Raw genomic sequence first — 15257 nt, 5'->3', positions numbered from 1 at the left:
AAAAAACTTTTATTTGTTTATTTTTTTTAATTAAAATCTCTCACAACAGTCTTCCCTTTAGTATACTTAAATCTGATAATTATTGAATTTGGTACACATAAACTATACTTACATTGGTTATTTTACAGCCCATTCAGACTGGCGCGATTTTGTGGGGGCGACCTGTGAAGCTGTGCACCGCGACCTCAGCCCGACTTGCACGGACTTCATATAATTGAAGTCAATGCAAGTCGCCTCCAGGTCGCCCCAAAGTAGTACAGGACCCTTTTTCTAAGTCGGAGCGACTTGTGTCGCTCCTATTAGAACGGGTCCTGTACTATTCAATGGCGAGCGACCGGCCGCGACTTGTCAGGCGACCAAGTTGCCTGACAAGTCGCGCTAGTGTGAATGGACCTTAAATCAAAAGATGTTAACGCATAAAGAAATCCAAAAAGGTTTATTATACAAAATAAAAACGGTCTGTGGTCCATAAACCTAATACTGATCATACAGTACACAGTCCCTTTTTTATTTTAATAGTGCCCATTTTGGATATAATGGCAAAACACAGTGGCTGCCATTATGCTTTTTCTTGCTTTTTTTCTGACTTATTAATGTTCTTGCGCAACAGAACTTTCCCAGCATGCTGAAAAATTTCTGTAAATTGAATTGTTTACTTCACTTACCTGATCATTAATAGGTATTCAGGAAGTTGCTTTTCATAGCACTGGATAATTTTAGTGGATCCCTTAGGCAGGCCATAGATTATGCAATTTTCTTTCCTTCAACTAAAGGTCAGTGTTGATGGGAGAGCAGGGGGGTGAGCTGTCCCTGCCGGTAGAACACAATGATTATTGCTAGCAGCTGCAGCCTCTGGCAATAATCGGATGCTAGAAATCCAACATGCTGATTGTACCCAAGTCGACTGATGGATCAACTCGAGTCTTGGCTGAAACAGCTGAGTTTTGAACCATCTATGCCCGGGTGTTTTTTTTAAACCTGACAAACATGTTATACTTACCTCCTCTGTGCAGTTGTTTTGCACAGAGTGCATTATGAAATCCTCCTCTTCTCGGGTCCCTCTTCGCTCCACCTTGTCCCTCCCTCCTATAGAGTGCCCCCACAGCAAGCAGCTTGCTATGGGTTCACCCAAGCCGAGCTGCAGCTCTGTGTGTCCATTAAGACACAGAGCTGTTGTTTGGCCCCGCCCCCTCTCTCTCCTGTCCGGCTAACTGACTTTGATTGACAGCAGTGGGAGCCAATGGCTCTGCTGCTGTGTCTCAGCCAATCAGGAGCCCCGGAGTCCCGGAAGACCGAGGGGCTCGTAGACATTGCTGGATAGAGATGGGGCTCAGGAAAGTATTAGGGGGGCTGCTACACTTAGAAGACTTTTTATCTTAATGTATAGAATGCATTACGATAAAAAAACTTCTGACTTTACAACCCCTTTAACACCTCTATTAAATCAGCCCAATTACATACAGTAAATATGACTACTTTTAGTGTGCACAATAAAATCTTATCTTTTGGTCTTTGTGACATGAAAAAATTATTGGGGGTCAAGTCAATTCTGTTGTTTAACCACTTTAACCACAGGATTTTGCTGTCTTACGTCCAGGCCACTTTTTGCGATTCGGCACTGTGCGACTTTAACTGACAATTGCGCGGTCGTGCGACGCCGTACCCAAACGAAATTTATGTCCTTTTTTTCCCACAAACAGAACTTTCTTTTGGTGGTATTTGATCACCTGTGCGATTTTTATTTTTTGCGCTATAAACAAACAAAGAGCGTTTATTTTGAAAAAATAACAATATTTTTAACTTTTTTTTATAAGAAATTCCCCCCCCCCCAAAAAAATGTAAAAATCTAATTTTTTTTTTAAATTTTTGGCCAATTTGTTTTCTGCTACCTATGTTTGGTAAAAAAAATCACAATAAGCGTATTTTGATTGGTTCGCGCAAAAGTTATTGCGTTTACTAACTAAGGGAATGATTTTTGTCATTTTTGGTGTTTTTTTTTTAACGAGTAATGGCGGCGATCTGCGTTTTTTTTTTTTTGCGGGACTGCGACATTGCGGTGGACAGATCGGACCCTTGACTGACATTTTTGACACTTTTGGGGGTACCAGTGACATTACTGCAGTAATCAGTGCTATATATATGCACTGTTACTGTAAAAATGACACTGGCAGGGAAGGGTTTAATTTTTTTGAAGAGGGAGGGGTTGATGTATGCCTGGTGCTTACTGACGTGTGTGGGGGGAGGTGACTGAGTGAGTCAGGGACAGATCGGATGTTCAGCTATGCTGAACACTGCGATCTGTCACTCCCTGTCACTTAGGATATCCGCCCTCTCTGTTTACACAGGCGGGCGGATCTCCAAACTAGATTCCCCGACGATCGGGGAAGAGCAGCGGCGATCGCTGCCGCTCCTCCCCTGGCCCGACTCCCGCTGTGACTGAAAACAGTGGGAGCGCACCTCCGGCGGTGCGCGAGCGCCGCCTACAGGGAGAGGAGTCCAGCGACGTAGTACTACGTCGCTGGACGATAACGAACCACTTTGCCGCAGTACACTCAATGTGAGCGGTCGGCAAGTGGTTAATATGGGCACACTGCATTGTGTTGATGGGGTGGGGATTACAGAGGATGGGGTTATTGGATGTAGGTGGACTTAGACATTCATAGCTACCTTACATATCTCCAAAATCCCACAGTTTGTGATGAGTCAACCATGACCCATGCATCTAACATTAGCATGCCATATTCCTCAATATTATATCATCTTTACCCACAAAAGCCCCAACACCAATATCCTTAATTTTTCAGAGAATATGATTGTCCTTTTAGATCCCATGATGAGCACAGGTCCTGTACTTACATCACCAAGACCTAAGATGTTTCTGGCATGCTCCTGCTCAACTTAGTGCCAGTAATGCCATAACTCCATGCTGTGAATTTATTGTCATCACTGTCCCTTTTTATTCTAGGTTCTAACCTATCTGTAGTTACAGAAATAATCATAATGGCAATGGTGTCCCATAAATGGATTTGTGGTGTATCTGTGATGTGCTATATGAAAACATGTATACTTTACATGCATGCCCCCACAGCCCATTTTTATTATTCTACCTCTGTGAGAACAGACCTATGTACACACATAGTGGAAAAAGGAGGTGAAAATGTATAAAATAAATCTGTGCAATGTTTATGTTGTTCCGGGCCTTTCTGTTCATTCTTATTCCTAACCTAAGATAACCTTATAGTCCCACTTAGACCACACACAAAAACTTTGTTAGAAGTGCTTTAGGTTATTTTTTCCTTTTAGGGTAATTTTTTGCCTGAAATTTCTAGCTGCTACAACTGATATATACTCACCAGCCACTTTATTAGGTACACCTTGCTAGTACCAGGTTGGTCCCCCTTGTGCCTTCAGAACTGCTGCAGATTTGTCGGTGGCACACCAATGATGCGAATCTCCCGTTCCACCACATCCCAAAGGTGCTCTATTGGATTGAGATCTTGTGACTGTGGAGGCCATTGGAGTACAGTGACCTCATTGTCATGTTCAAGAAACTAGTTTGAGATGATTTTAGCTTTGTGACATGGTGCATTATCCTGCTGGAAGGAACCATCAGAAGATGGGTACACTATAGTCATAAAGAAATGGACATGGTCAGCAACAATACTCAGGAAGGCCAAGGCATTTAAACAATGCTCAATTGGTACTAAGGGGCACACAGTGTGCCAAAAATATATCCTCCACACCATTAAACCACCACCAGCCTGAGCCCTTGATACAAGGCAGGATGGATCCATGCTTTTATGTTGTTTACGCCAAATTCTGACCCTACCATCTGAATGTCACAGCTGAAATCGAGACTTATCAGACCAGGCAACGTTTTTCCAATCTTCTATTGTCCAATTTTGGTGAGCCTCTGTAAATTGTAGCCTCAGTTTACCTGTTCTTAGCTGACAGGAGTGGCACCCGGTGTGGTCTTCTGCTGCTGTAGCCCTTCTACTTTAAGGTTCGATATGTTGTGGATTCAGAGATGGTATTTTGCATACCTTGGTTGTATTGAGTGGACATTTGAGTTACTGTTGCCTTTCTTTCATCTCAAACCAGTCTGCCCATTCTCCTCTGATATCAACTAGACATTTTCCTCCACATAGCCTCCACTTACTGGATATTTTCTATTCTTGAGACCATTCTCTGTAAAACCCTAGAGATGCTTGTGCATGAAAATTCCAATAGATCAGCAGTGTATGAAATACTCAGACCGGCCCATCTGGCACCAACAACCATGCCACATTCAAAGTCCCTTAAATCACCTTTCTTCCCCATTCTGATGCTCAGTTTGAACTTCAGCAACTTCACCACGTCTAGATGCCTAAATACATTCAGTGTCTGTCATGTGATTGGCTGATTAGCAATTTGTGTTACCAAGCAATTGAACAGGTGTACCTAATAAAGTGACTGGTGAGTGTGTGTATATATATTTTTATTCATTTTCTTGAACACTTGTAAATCATTAGACATTTAAGACTCTGCTGTGTTTTACCAGTAGTTCTTACACTTTTTTAACAATGTTTGCCACAGGCGACAACTGAGCCTCATCTGTTTCAGACATTATAAGGAAAAATACATTGAATGAAGAGGGTCAATTACATTATAAGAGACCTCCTCTGAAAATAAGCCACAAACAAATTGAGTAATTTAAAAAGTCCTATGTCCATCAACCAAGTCAGCAAGTCCTCTACATACCATGCCTGTACCCCCCCCCCTCACTTTCATCATGCAAAATGCTTGTACCCCCCAGGTTCTCTTAAACTTCACCATTCACTGACACTGCACCCCCTCCTGACTGCCAGCCAGTCTGCAATTAACCAAATTATCCCATCTAACATTTTGTATTAAAAACAGGGGTTTAGTTAGCACACATTTGCAAATCCATGCATAAGCTGCAGAGCCACTCCAAGACACCCCATTATTATCTGCCTTCCTAACTCTTCTTTCAGGATCAATTGCACCCATAGCTCTCTTCCCTTCTTTTTCACCATTTATTGTGTCTGCATCCCCCTTCTCTCAGCACATATCTTATTTGCAGCCCCCATCTCTCACCACCTATCATGCTTGCAGCCCTACTTTTTTCAGCACCCAACAAGCCTGCCTCACCTCATGCCCCCCCCCTTATTGTGTCTGCACCCCCCCTTCTCTCAGCACCTATCTTACTTGCAGACCCCTTCTATCACCACCTATCATGCCTGCAGCCCTACTTTTTTCAGCACCCAACAAGCCTGCCTCACCTCATGCCCCCCCCCCTTATTGTGTCTGCACCCCCCCTTCTTTCAGCACCTATCTTACTTGCAGACCCCTTCTATCACCACCTATCATGCCTGCAGCCCTACTTTTTTCAGCACCCAACAAGCCTGCCTTACCTCATGCCCCCTCCCTCCACCATAACCCTATGCATGCAGTAAGTGCAGCCCCCCCCCCCCCTTAACACCTCATGGTCCTCACCCTTATTTTTCTTACCTGCTTGCTTTCTTATAGTGTTTTTAGGTGTTTGTACATGGCAGTTTATGTAATCAAATGTAAACTGTCCCACGTAACCAAGGAAGTGTTGGTATTTAACATTCATAATTCAAAGTCAATAAAGACCAAAAAAAAAAATGATTTGGTTGGTATGGACAATGGCCATTTTTATCACTTTTATGTACTCAAAATGAAAGTACTTTACAGGGTATTGAGCCCAATTCAGTTGGCAGTTTTTCTAATGTTTTTGCTGATGTCTGAATTTTCTAGCTTCATCCGTCAGCCCCAAAAAAATGTTCTGGTTGGTTCATCATCTTGGCCTCTATGTGTGTCTGTGCATTAGTGATGTCGCGAACCTAAAATTCGCCGTTCGCGAACGCGAACATCGGCAAATGTTCGCGAACCGCCATAGACTTTAATAGGCAGGCGAATTTTAAAACCCACAGGGACTATTTCTGGCCACAATAGTAATGGAAAAGTTGTTTCAATGGGACAAACACCTGGACTGTGGCATGCCGGAGAGGGATCACACAAAAAAAAGTTCTTAAAAATTGTAATTTTTTGATAGAGAGCCAATTATTGGAAAAATTAAAAAAAAAAAAAAAAAAAAATAAAAAATTTCTTTGGATTTAGCATCTGGGGGGTCTAAAAAGTGTACCTGTGAAGTTTCAGCTCTGTAGCATGTCCGAAACCAGAAAAAAAATACGAATTAGGCTTAGGGCTAGGGTTAGGCTTAGGGCTAGGGTTAGGGTTAGGGCTAGGGTTAGGTTTAGGGTTAGGGTTATTTTTATGGCTAGGCTTAGAGGGTTAGGGTTAAGGTTAGAGGGTTAGGGTTATGGTTAGAGGGTTAGGGTTAGGTTTAGTGTTAGGGGCTAGGGTTAGGGTTACGGTGAGATACTTAGGGTTAGAGTTAGTAGCCCTACCACTACCCCTCTAACTCTAACCCTCTAACCCTAAGCACTAAAAATAACCCTAACCTTAGCCCTAACCCTAACCCTAACCCTAGCCCTAACCCTAATTCTATTTTTTTTCTGATTCTGGACATGCTACAGAGCTGAAACTTCACAGGTACACTTTTTAGACCCCCCAGACAATAAATCCAAAGAAATTTTTTTTTTTAAGTTTTTTTTTTTTTTTTTAAGTTTTCCAATAATTGTCTCTCTATCAAAAATAACAATTTTTAAGAACTTTTTTTGTGTGTGATCTAGTGTCTAGGGGGTCTAAAAGGTGTACCTGTGAAGTTTCAGCTCTGTAGCATGTCCAGAACCAGAAAAAAAAGATAATTTTTCAGTAGAGCAGGGATGGTAGGAACCCCTTTTACACCTATATGATCTTTTTTTCCTGGTTCTGGACATGCTGCAGAGCTGAAACTTCACAGGTACACTTTTTAGACCCCCCAAACAATAAATCCAAAGAAATGTTTTTTTTTGTTAAGTTTTTTTTATTTTTTTATTTTTCCAATAATTGGCTCTCTATCAAAAATGACAATTTTTAAGAACTTTTTTGTGTGATTTAGTGTATAGGGGGTCTAAAAAGTGTACCTGTGAAGTTTCAGCTCTGTAGCATGTCCAGAACCAGAAAAAAAAGATAATTTTTCAGTAGAGCAGGGATGGTGGGAACCCCTTTTACACCTATATGAATTTTTTTTTCTGGTTCTGGACATGCTACATATATATATATATATATATATATATATATATATATATATATATATATAAAAAATACTCAAATACCAGCCCTCAAAGGGGCTTTTGGGGACAATATATATATATATATATATATATATATATATATATATCCAAAAAAACCCTCAAATACCAGCCCTAGGAAGGGCTTTTTGGGGTGCTGTCCTTACAGCAGGAGTGTACCAAGAACACTGGCTAACAAGACCGGGAACTGTCCCTAGCTATAACAGCAGCAGCACCAGCACCAGCACTTTCCCTGCTCTCAGTAACACAGAAATGATCTAAAATGGATGCTGCCCTTGCTTATTTATAGGAGGTGGGAGGGTGTGGGAGGGAGGTATGCTGATTGGCCTGGAATGTGTCTGCTGACTGTGATGTTCAGGGTCAAAGTTTGCCTCAATGATGATGTATAGGAGGCGGACCGAACATCGCATATGTTCGCCCGCAGCGGCGAACGCGAACATGCGAAGTTCGCCGGGAACTGTTCTATACATCTCTACTGTGCATTACTATGGCAGGGGCATTATACTGTTAGCTTATAAACATTGTTTCCTTGTAACCTTTTTAGATGGGAAGGTGCCATGGGACTACTACAAAAGATTGCAAAGGAAAATGTTATCTAAATTTGGTGTTTGTTAGCAATACAAGTGAGGAGATCAACAGAAATGTATGCTAGCACCGCATAACATATCATTTTGCTATGGGCCAATCCGGGCCTTGACTCGATTTGCTGCTTAGAGATATATGACATGTCTAGTGCTGCTGTTCAAACTCCAGGGCCTGGACAACACGCACCAGGGCCTGGACTCATTTTTTTCCCTAAGTTGTTCTCAGTAGTAATACATTTTTCAAGTACTAGTAAACTTTTGAGAAATATATTTAAAGGATGAGTTCTCCTTTAGAAAAAAAATAATAAATGCACATTTTTTTGCAGGTAAAAAAAATGTGCATTTATTATTTTTTTTCTTTTGGAGCCTGTAAAGCATTGCACCAGTGATCAGAAGGTTGCTGGTGCCATGTAGGTCTCCTATAGATCTGTCAGTTTATCTGTATATCTGTACATCCTATAGGGGCAGGCAGATACACTGACAGGAACAAATCAATGAACTACCACATCACCGTGGTAGTTCATTGAGAACACAGTGACAGCTTCTTCCCGTACTGCTGCCACAGGGAGAGCGGGCAGCGTGCAGCAGCTGCAGCATTGGGAACATGTTACATGTTCCACCTTAAAAACGGGTGGAACATGAAACATGTTCCCAAAAGTGAACTTATCCTTTAAAAAGTAGGCTGATCTTCATAGGGTCCCTTAACTCATCATGGTTACACCGGAGGCACTAAAGTTCTTAAACAAGGGGTAGTGAAGAACCCTAAAACACATGCCAAACCAGCTGGCTCATTGTTTTTTTTTTTTTTACTGATCCTTGCTGTATGGAAGTAGATGTTTTTTCGATTCTGCACCAAGACAGAAAAGACATGCATTGCAAGGTCCTGGAATCACCTAAATCCACCAGCACACACGCCAGAGTCAAGTGAGAACAAGAGATGTGAAGGATAGCATACTTTGGTAAACAAAACAGAAGCATTTAACAATAGCTATAAGAAACAGGTAGCAATACATTTAAAGTGTATGTCAGGGCAAAATTAAAAAAACAAACCAACCATATGCAGTATAAGTGCCGGTCCACACTAGCGCGACTTGTCAGGCGACTTGTCAGCCTGACAAGTCGCGCTCCCTCGCGGTCCATTGACCGCTACAGGACCCGTTCTAATAGGAGCGACACATGTCGCTCCGACTTAGAAAAAGGGTCCTGTACTACTTTGGGGTGACCTCGGAGCGACTTGCATAGACTTCCATTATGTGAAGTCCCTGCAAGTCCCTCCGAAGTCGTGGTGCATGGCAATGCACAAGTCGCCCCCGAAGTAGTACAGAGTCGTGTCGCCTTAGTGTGAACCGACTCTTATTGTGCAATATATGCACATTTTCTCATGTATTAATATTTTATGAAACACCGCAAGTGCCTTAGCCTCTGTTTTGATTTGCAACTGCCATGGTGCTACACATGTGATCAGTTAGGACATCAGCCATTTGATGGTTGATGGTGAAAGCGCAAGCAAATGTGACAGAATTCCCAGCTTGCCGGGACAATAATGACTATTTTCTGAAACCGTTAAATTGATTGGTTTAGTTATGCAGGGGAGGATTGGGCCAGGGGGCAATTTCCCCCTGGGCCGCTCTGATGCCCTGTTAAAGGCTGCACCACTTCTGCCACAGACAGGCCTAAAGGATTACTGGTGATGAGAAGTAAAAAGTCTCCACTTCTGACCTACTGAGTTCAGGATGAAGACAAGGACAGAGCGCAGGTCTCCCACCCCCCCCCCCCCCAGCTTGGATGGTGTAAACTGTGTCTGAGCAGAGGCCGGTTCCCTGCCCCACTGGAGACTCTCCTCCCCCAGGCAGTCCCAGCTTCCCTCGACTACCCCTGCCGACCAGGTCGGGAACCCGGATTCACCCAGTGAGTAGAGAGTACCTGGAGTGGAGCTTCAGTCTGGAATGGGGGTCAGGAGGAGGGCTGGAAGAGGGAGATTGGGAGGGGGGCTGAGTCGCTAAACCATGAGCCTCTGGTCTGTACTTGCCCCCTGGGCAGAAAGTTGCCAGTCAGCCCCTGTAGTTATGCTTTATGTCCTGTTGTGGGCTGATAACCCCAACAGTTTGTGTGGATGGAGCCTTGTCAGCCCTGCCCATTTATCTTTTGCCAAGCTACTCAGACCCACCTATGCTCCCATCTCCAAAACATAAAGGCCAATCATGCTGTAGTCCAACGATAAGGACTTGGAGGGCTAATTACTCTCAGGAAATGAGAAAGGAACACAGGACACCTCTGAATTTCTGATATGGTCAACAGGTATTTTTTGCATTTATAAAACCGATCTAACAAAACACTTTTAGTGGTATATGTGACATTTATTCATTGTTAAGGTTTACATACATATAAAATATAAAACTGCTAAAACATATACGGATATCTCAGCTTGATGTTCTTTTCCTGTTTTTTTTTTTCCCACTCAAACACTACATATTATTTACATTCATTTCTTCTCAATTTACCTATCTGAGAATGTTTTTGATTGTTTTTTACCCCTTACCTACAAATAAAATCCATTTATGCTATTATGGGAAATTTAAAGCAGCCTGGTAATAGTATGTTACCATATGTTACAGTAACTCCAGGAAGAAAAGGCCATAAAAAGAGTTACAAGCTAATCTGGAAAGGAATTGTCACAGTAGATGTCTTGTAGGCATATATGTTTTTCAGTCTAGAGCCTGTAATGTTTAACATATGGCACACACACACTACCTTGCTTTAATAGTGCTGTGGAAAGGCAAAACTGGCATAACCTTACTCCAAAATCCTTTAGTGTTTAAGGCTCACTTGCGTATTTAAAAAAAATATTTTTTATCAAATAAAATGTTGCATTATTTCAAAAAGATTTGCACGCAATTTTCTATAGAGAGGCCTACTCTTAAAAAGAACACATCACCTGCAAACATGCAGAGAACACACTATCCAGTGTGCTGTGTACTTGGTACAGCAGGATTAGAAGTTGTTCTTCCTCAGTCTGAAAGGGCTGTTGTAAATTCCTGTACAATCAAGGCTAGCTTCTGGTATAGTTGCATTTGTGTTCATTTTAGGACAGTGAAGGTGAATGGATTTCCACAGCCTTGGAATCCTCATTATGCTGGCTGTTTTAGAAATCTCTTACCCTCATGACTTTTAGGTTGACAAGTTTCTTTAAATTGAGGCCCTGTTCACATCTGAGCATTTTTCAGCTCGTAAAACGCTCATCTCTGAAGTTCCAAAACGCCCAACAAGCAAAATCCTATTCATTTCAATGGCCTCTGTTGACATATGAATGTTTTGTCACCTGAAGCTCAAAAAAGTACATGAGCTTCTTTTTGGGCAGATTACAAGCGTTTTTAGTCAGATATCAATGCCTGTCTCCAAACACCTGCAAAAAATTACCAAAAAACGCCCAAAAAAACGCCTGAAAATGATACGCTCAGGTGTGAATGGAGCCTCACTAATGTGCCGTGTACTGCACACTTCTCTGTACCTTGTTTTAAGAACTACAAATGACAGTCCATCAAGAAGAATCCAAAATGTATGTTATAAAATTCATAAAAACTGTTTTATTGCTTACCGCTCTGGAAAACCAATTTATGGAAATCTAAAGTGCTTAAGACCATATGCATTGTTGTGACAATTGTGTAAAAAAAACAATAAATAGGATAGGCTGCATATACATAAAGTGAACCTGTGCATTAGGTTTCTCTTGCTCCTCTGCTGCTAATTTCAGACAGCAGGAACCAAGAAAAACAGCCCATAGTAAGGTCCATTCAGAGTTTACACTGACCTGAGTTTTCTGCTTGCCCCATGTGACATTGCTAGGTCAAGCACCAGCTCCATCATTGGAAGTGGGACACATACCCTCTATACCCAGAAGCACCAGAAATGTGAATGTGTTCTGCTAGGAAGGGGGGCATTAAAGGGGTTGTAAAGTTCAAAGGTTTTTATTTTAATGCATTCTATACATTAAGATAAAAAGCTTTCTGTGTGCAGCAGCCTGCCTCAGCCCCTCCTAATACTTACCCCTCTCTATCCAGCAATGTTCACAAGTGCTTCAGCCATCCAGGACACTCTCTCCTGATTGGCTAAGACACAGCAGCAGCGCCATTGGCTCCAACTTCTGTCAATCAAACTCAGTTAGCCAATCATAAAAGAGAGGGGGTGGGGCTGAACGGTATCTCATGTTTGTTATTATAATATAAAAAAAACAAGATTGTGAATGTTTACATGGTGTGTTCAGTAAAAACATGGCAACATTTCATTCTTTGTGTGTTATTAGTTTAAGCAGACTGTGATTGTCTATTGTTGTGACTTAGATGATGATCAGATCACATTTTATGACCAATTTGTGCAGAAATCCATATCATTCCAAAGGGTTCACATACTTTTTCTTGCAGCTGTATTTTGGTCAGATATATACACCTGAGTAGGGCTACATTGGGTTATTATTTAGGATCTAGAATGACTAGGGAGGCCAATGTCATTGGGGCTTTAGGAGAAAGGAGAGGGATAGATAATAAGCACGCTTTAGGTGCAACAAAGATAGTGTGAATAGCTTGTTGCAGAATCAGAGTTCCTATGAGCCAGCCAACAAGTCCAACAGGAGTAGGTTCTTTTGAGCCATTATTGTCAGCTGCCACCAGGGTCTCCATGTTTATAGTTTCGTTTGGAACCTGGTCCAGTTCTACAATATGTGAAGAGGAGGTTAATTTTCAATTATTGGAACCTTTGCAATAACCTTAAGGTTCTTGGTGTGTGTGTACATTATTTCATGCACATTATCCCCTACACTCTACTCTACCCCTTTTATCTGTCCCTTTTCAATGTTGCTACCAAAATGTGCATTTTCTGTACCAAGCTGTATCATGTACAAGAAGAATACCATTACAGGGAACCATTATATTTAGGGTACAGCTATAATTGATGTAAAAAAGTGTCTATTGTCATTGATGTGTGGAAAATAATGAAGATTAACAATATTGATTTTTTAAACTGCTGGGCTCAATAGCAGTTGAAAGGCCTGCTATGGCTAAAGGTGTGCATTTGATATCACTCTTTTTGGTTTAGTAGATGGCAACTGAATAATAAATACAAAAAAAAAATAATAAAAATAAATACAGTACCACAAATGCCAGGGGTTGTTATAAGTTTACAATCTAGACTATATACCCATCCAGTAGTACTCTAATATTTTTTAAATGTACCTTGAGGAAGTTTTTAACACCAGTCCTGAAAAACAGTTTTTTAAAATGTCAGCTTGTTTCCTGAACAGGAGCACAGCACTCAAAAATTGTCTAATATCCACAATATATGTCACATGCATCAAGGAAAGTGACTCCAGCTCTAAACTCTGGCAGCTTCAATCATCCTCTCTGTTGTATCTTATAGATCAAGGCATGAGTCCTTCCAGGTGTCTAAACTTAATAAATGACCATAAATAATTGTAGGCGTAACATACTTTTCACAGATATCTGTCATTTTTCCCACTAATGGTTAACAACATCCATTGGATCGGTAACACCACAACTCGCAGAATAGAAAGCTTTTTAATACTTACATTATTATGGCCGATTTTAGGTTATATCCTCCAGTCCACCATCATGCCACCTCTCAGCACCTGGAAGAAGTAGTCTTCTTAATTAAAACAAAGTTATGCATGCAATTTAAAAAGATCATGTATATGTGTTTTTAAACAAAAACATGTTTAGGCTGATGAAACAAAAACCCTGCTTCCCCCAAAAATGTGCTCTCTTAGGGCTCTTTCACACGGCCGCTCCGATTTCTTCTTCCGCTGCGGCACTTTTTTTTTTTTCACGGACACGGATGACACTTGTGTCATCCGCTCCGTATGTCCGCATATCATCCCATCCGTTTGTGGATGATATACGGACATAATGTATGTCTATGGGGATTGCGGATATCAACGGATGACACCACTAACATCCGATTTTGCGTCCTTTCCGTTTTTTTAACGGAAGAAAAATAGGATTCTGTTCCGTTCCAAAAAACGGAAAAGAACTGAAAGGACACAAATCGGATGTCAGCGGATGGTCATCCACTGACATCCGCAATCCCATTGACATGCATTATGTGCGTATATCACCCGCAAACGGATGGGGTGATATACGGACATACGGAGCGCCCGTGTGAAAGAGCCCTTAGACTGTATGCTCTGATGCCTTTCTGCAGATTCAGGCAATTCATAATACACAGGGCCTGCCCATTAAGTTCATCTGCATGTAGTTTAGTTGCAAAGTAATGCTATGAAATATTTTTTAAATGTAACATGTTAAGCAGTTAAATTGCTTTGTAAACTTCCCACACTGTGTGAATGTCTTTCCCAATTCCCATAATGAAAGGACCATAAACAGATTATGTTTTTAAAATGTTATAGTGTTGAAAAGGTATATGATTTTTCATCTATAATCTATAGAAAATATGGCCTGTTAGTGGTCTCTTTGGGATTGGTTGGCCATATGACGACTAGTCACAAATGGAAAGAATAATCAGATGCCAGGGGCACAGAGCCTTTGTATTAGTGATCGACCGATATCATTTTTTTATTGCCGATACCAATACTGATATTTTGGTCATCGCATACCGTTATTGGCCGATATTTTCGTACATTACACTCTTGTGGAGGGATCTGGGGGTCTAAAAGACCCCAAACCCCTCCTCTGCACTTAAAAGCATTCAAAACACCAGGTTTGGCTGTTTTGAACGCTTTAATTTTTTAGAATTTGGCACCGAGTACCCGGAAGTGACATCACTTCCGGGTTTTTACACGGAGACCTGATCAGAGCCGAATGCGGCTTTGATCAGGTCTTCTCTTTGGGGGCTGTGCAGGATGGTTGCCCAAGTCTCCCGATGGGACGGGAGACCCGGGCGAGCCGCGGGAGGGGGGGTACATCCCATCCCGCTCCTTGTAATGACAGCCGAGCGGCTTCTCAGCCGCATCGGTTGTCATTACAAGACAGCTGACCATCAGCTATGGACGCCGGTATCGGGTTGATGCCTCTAACTGCAGGCATCACTCTGGTACATGCACTTTCCCAAAATATCGACAATATCGGTAACCTCAAGGGCTGATTCCCATATATCGGGGAAAGTGCAGATCGGCCCTTGATATATCTGCTTTGCCGATAATCGGCAGATCTTTACTTTGTATTACTCAAGTTCTGGTGCAATTTGTAATAATCCCAACAAGCTAAATGCCCAGGAACATGCAGTATACGAAGTTGCAAGACTTGCCTTTGAGAGAACATCAAGCTATATCTATACTTGCTTAGAGGTGTGTTTTCAAAGTAGGCTCCTGGCTGCATATATTATTCTCCTTTCAATGTTTGTTTGCTGTATTTTACCAACAGCTTTCGGGCCTGTAATGCTACATCTAAGCAAGTAAATGTACATTTATTCTTTGAGATAATTCCAT

The 15257-nt window shown here is 41.6% G+C and overlaps 1 protein-coding gene across 2 annotated transcripts in view; it reads left to right on the top strand.

The window, feature by feature from the left end:
- Positions 1 to 15257, top strand: part of THSD4 (thrombospondin type 1 domain containing 4) — a 997759-nt gene that overhangs the window by 729320 nt on the left and 253182 nt on the right. The window lies entirely within an intron of this gene.

The sequence above is a fragment of the Pelophylax lessonae genome (genome assembly GCF_965119305.1).
Source record: "Pelophylax lessonae genome assembly, chromosome: 4".
NCBI classification, from domain to species: domain Eukaryota; kingdom Metazoa; phylum Chordata; class Amphibia; order Anura; family Ranidae; genus Pelophylax; species Pelophylax lessonae.
Note: the sequence above shows the minus strand (reverse complement) of the source record. Positions and strands in the feature narration are given on the sequence as shown.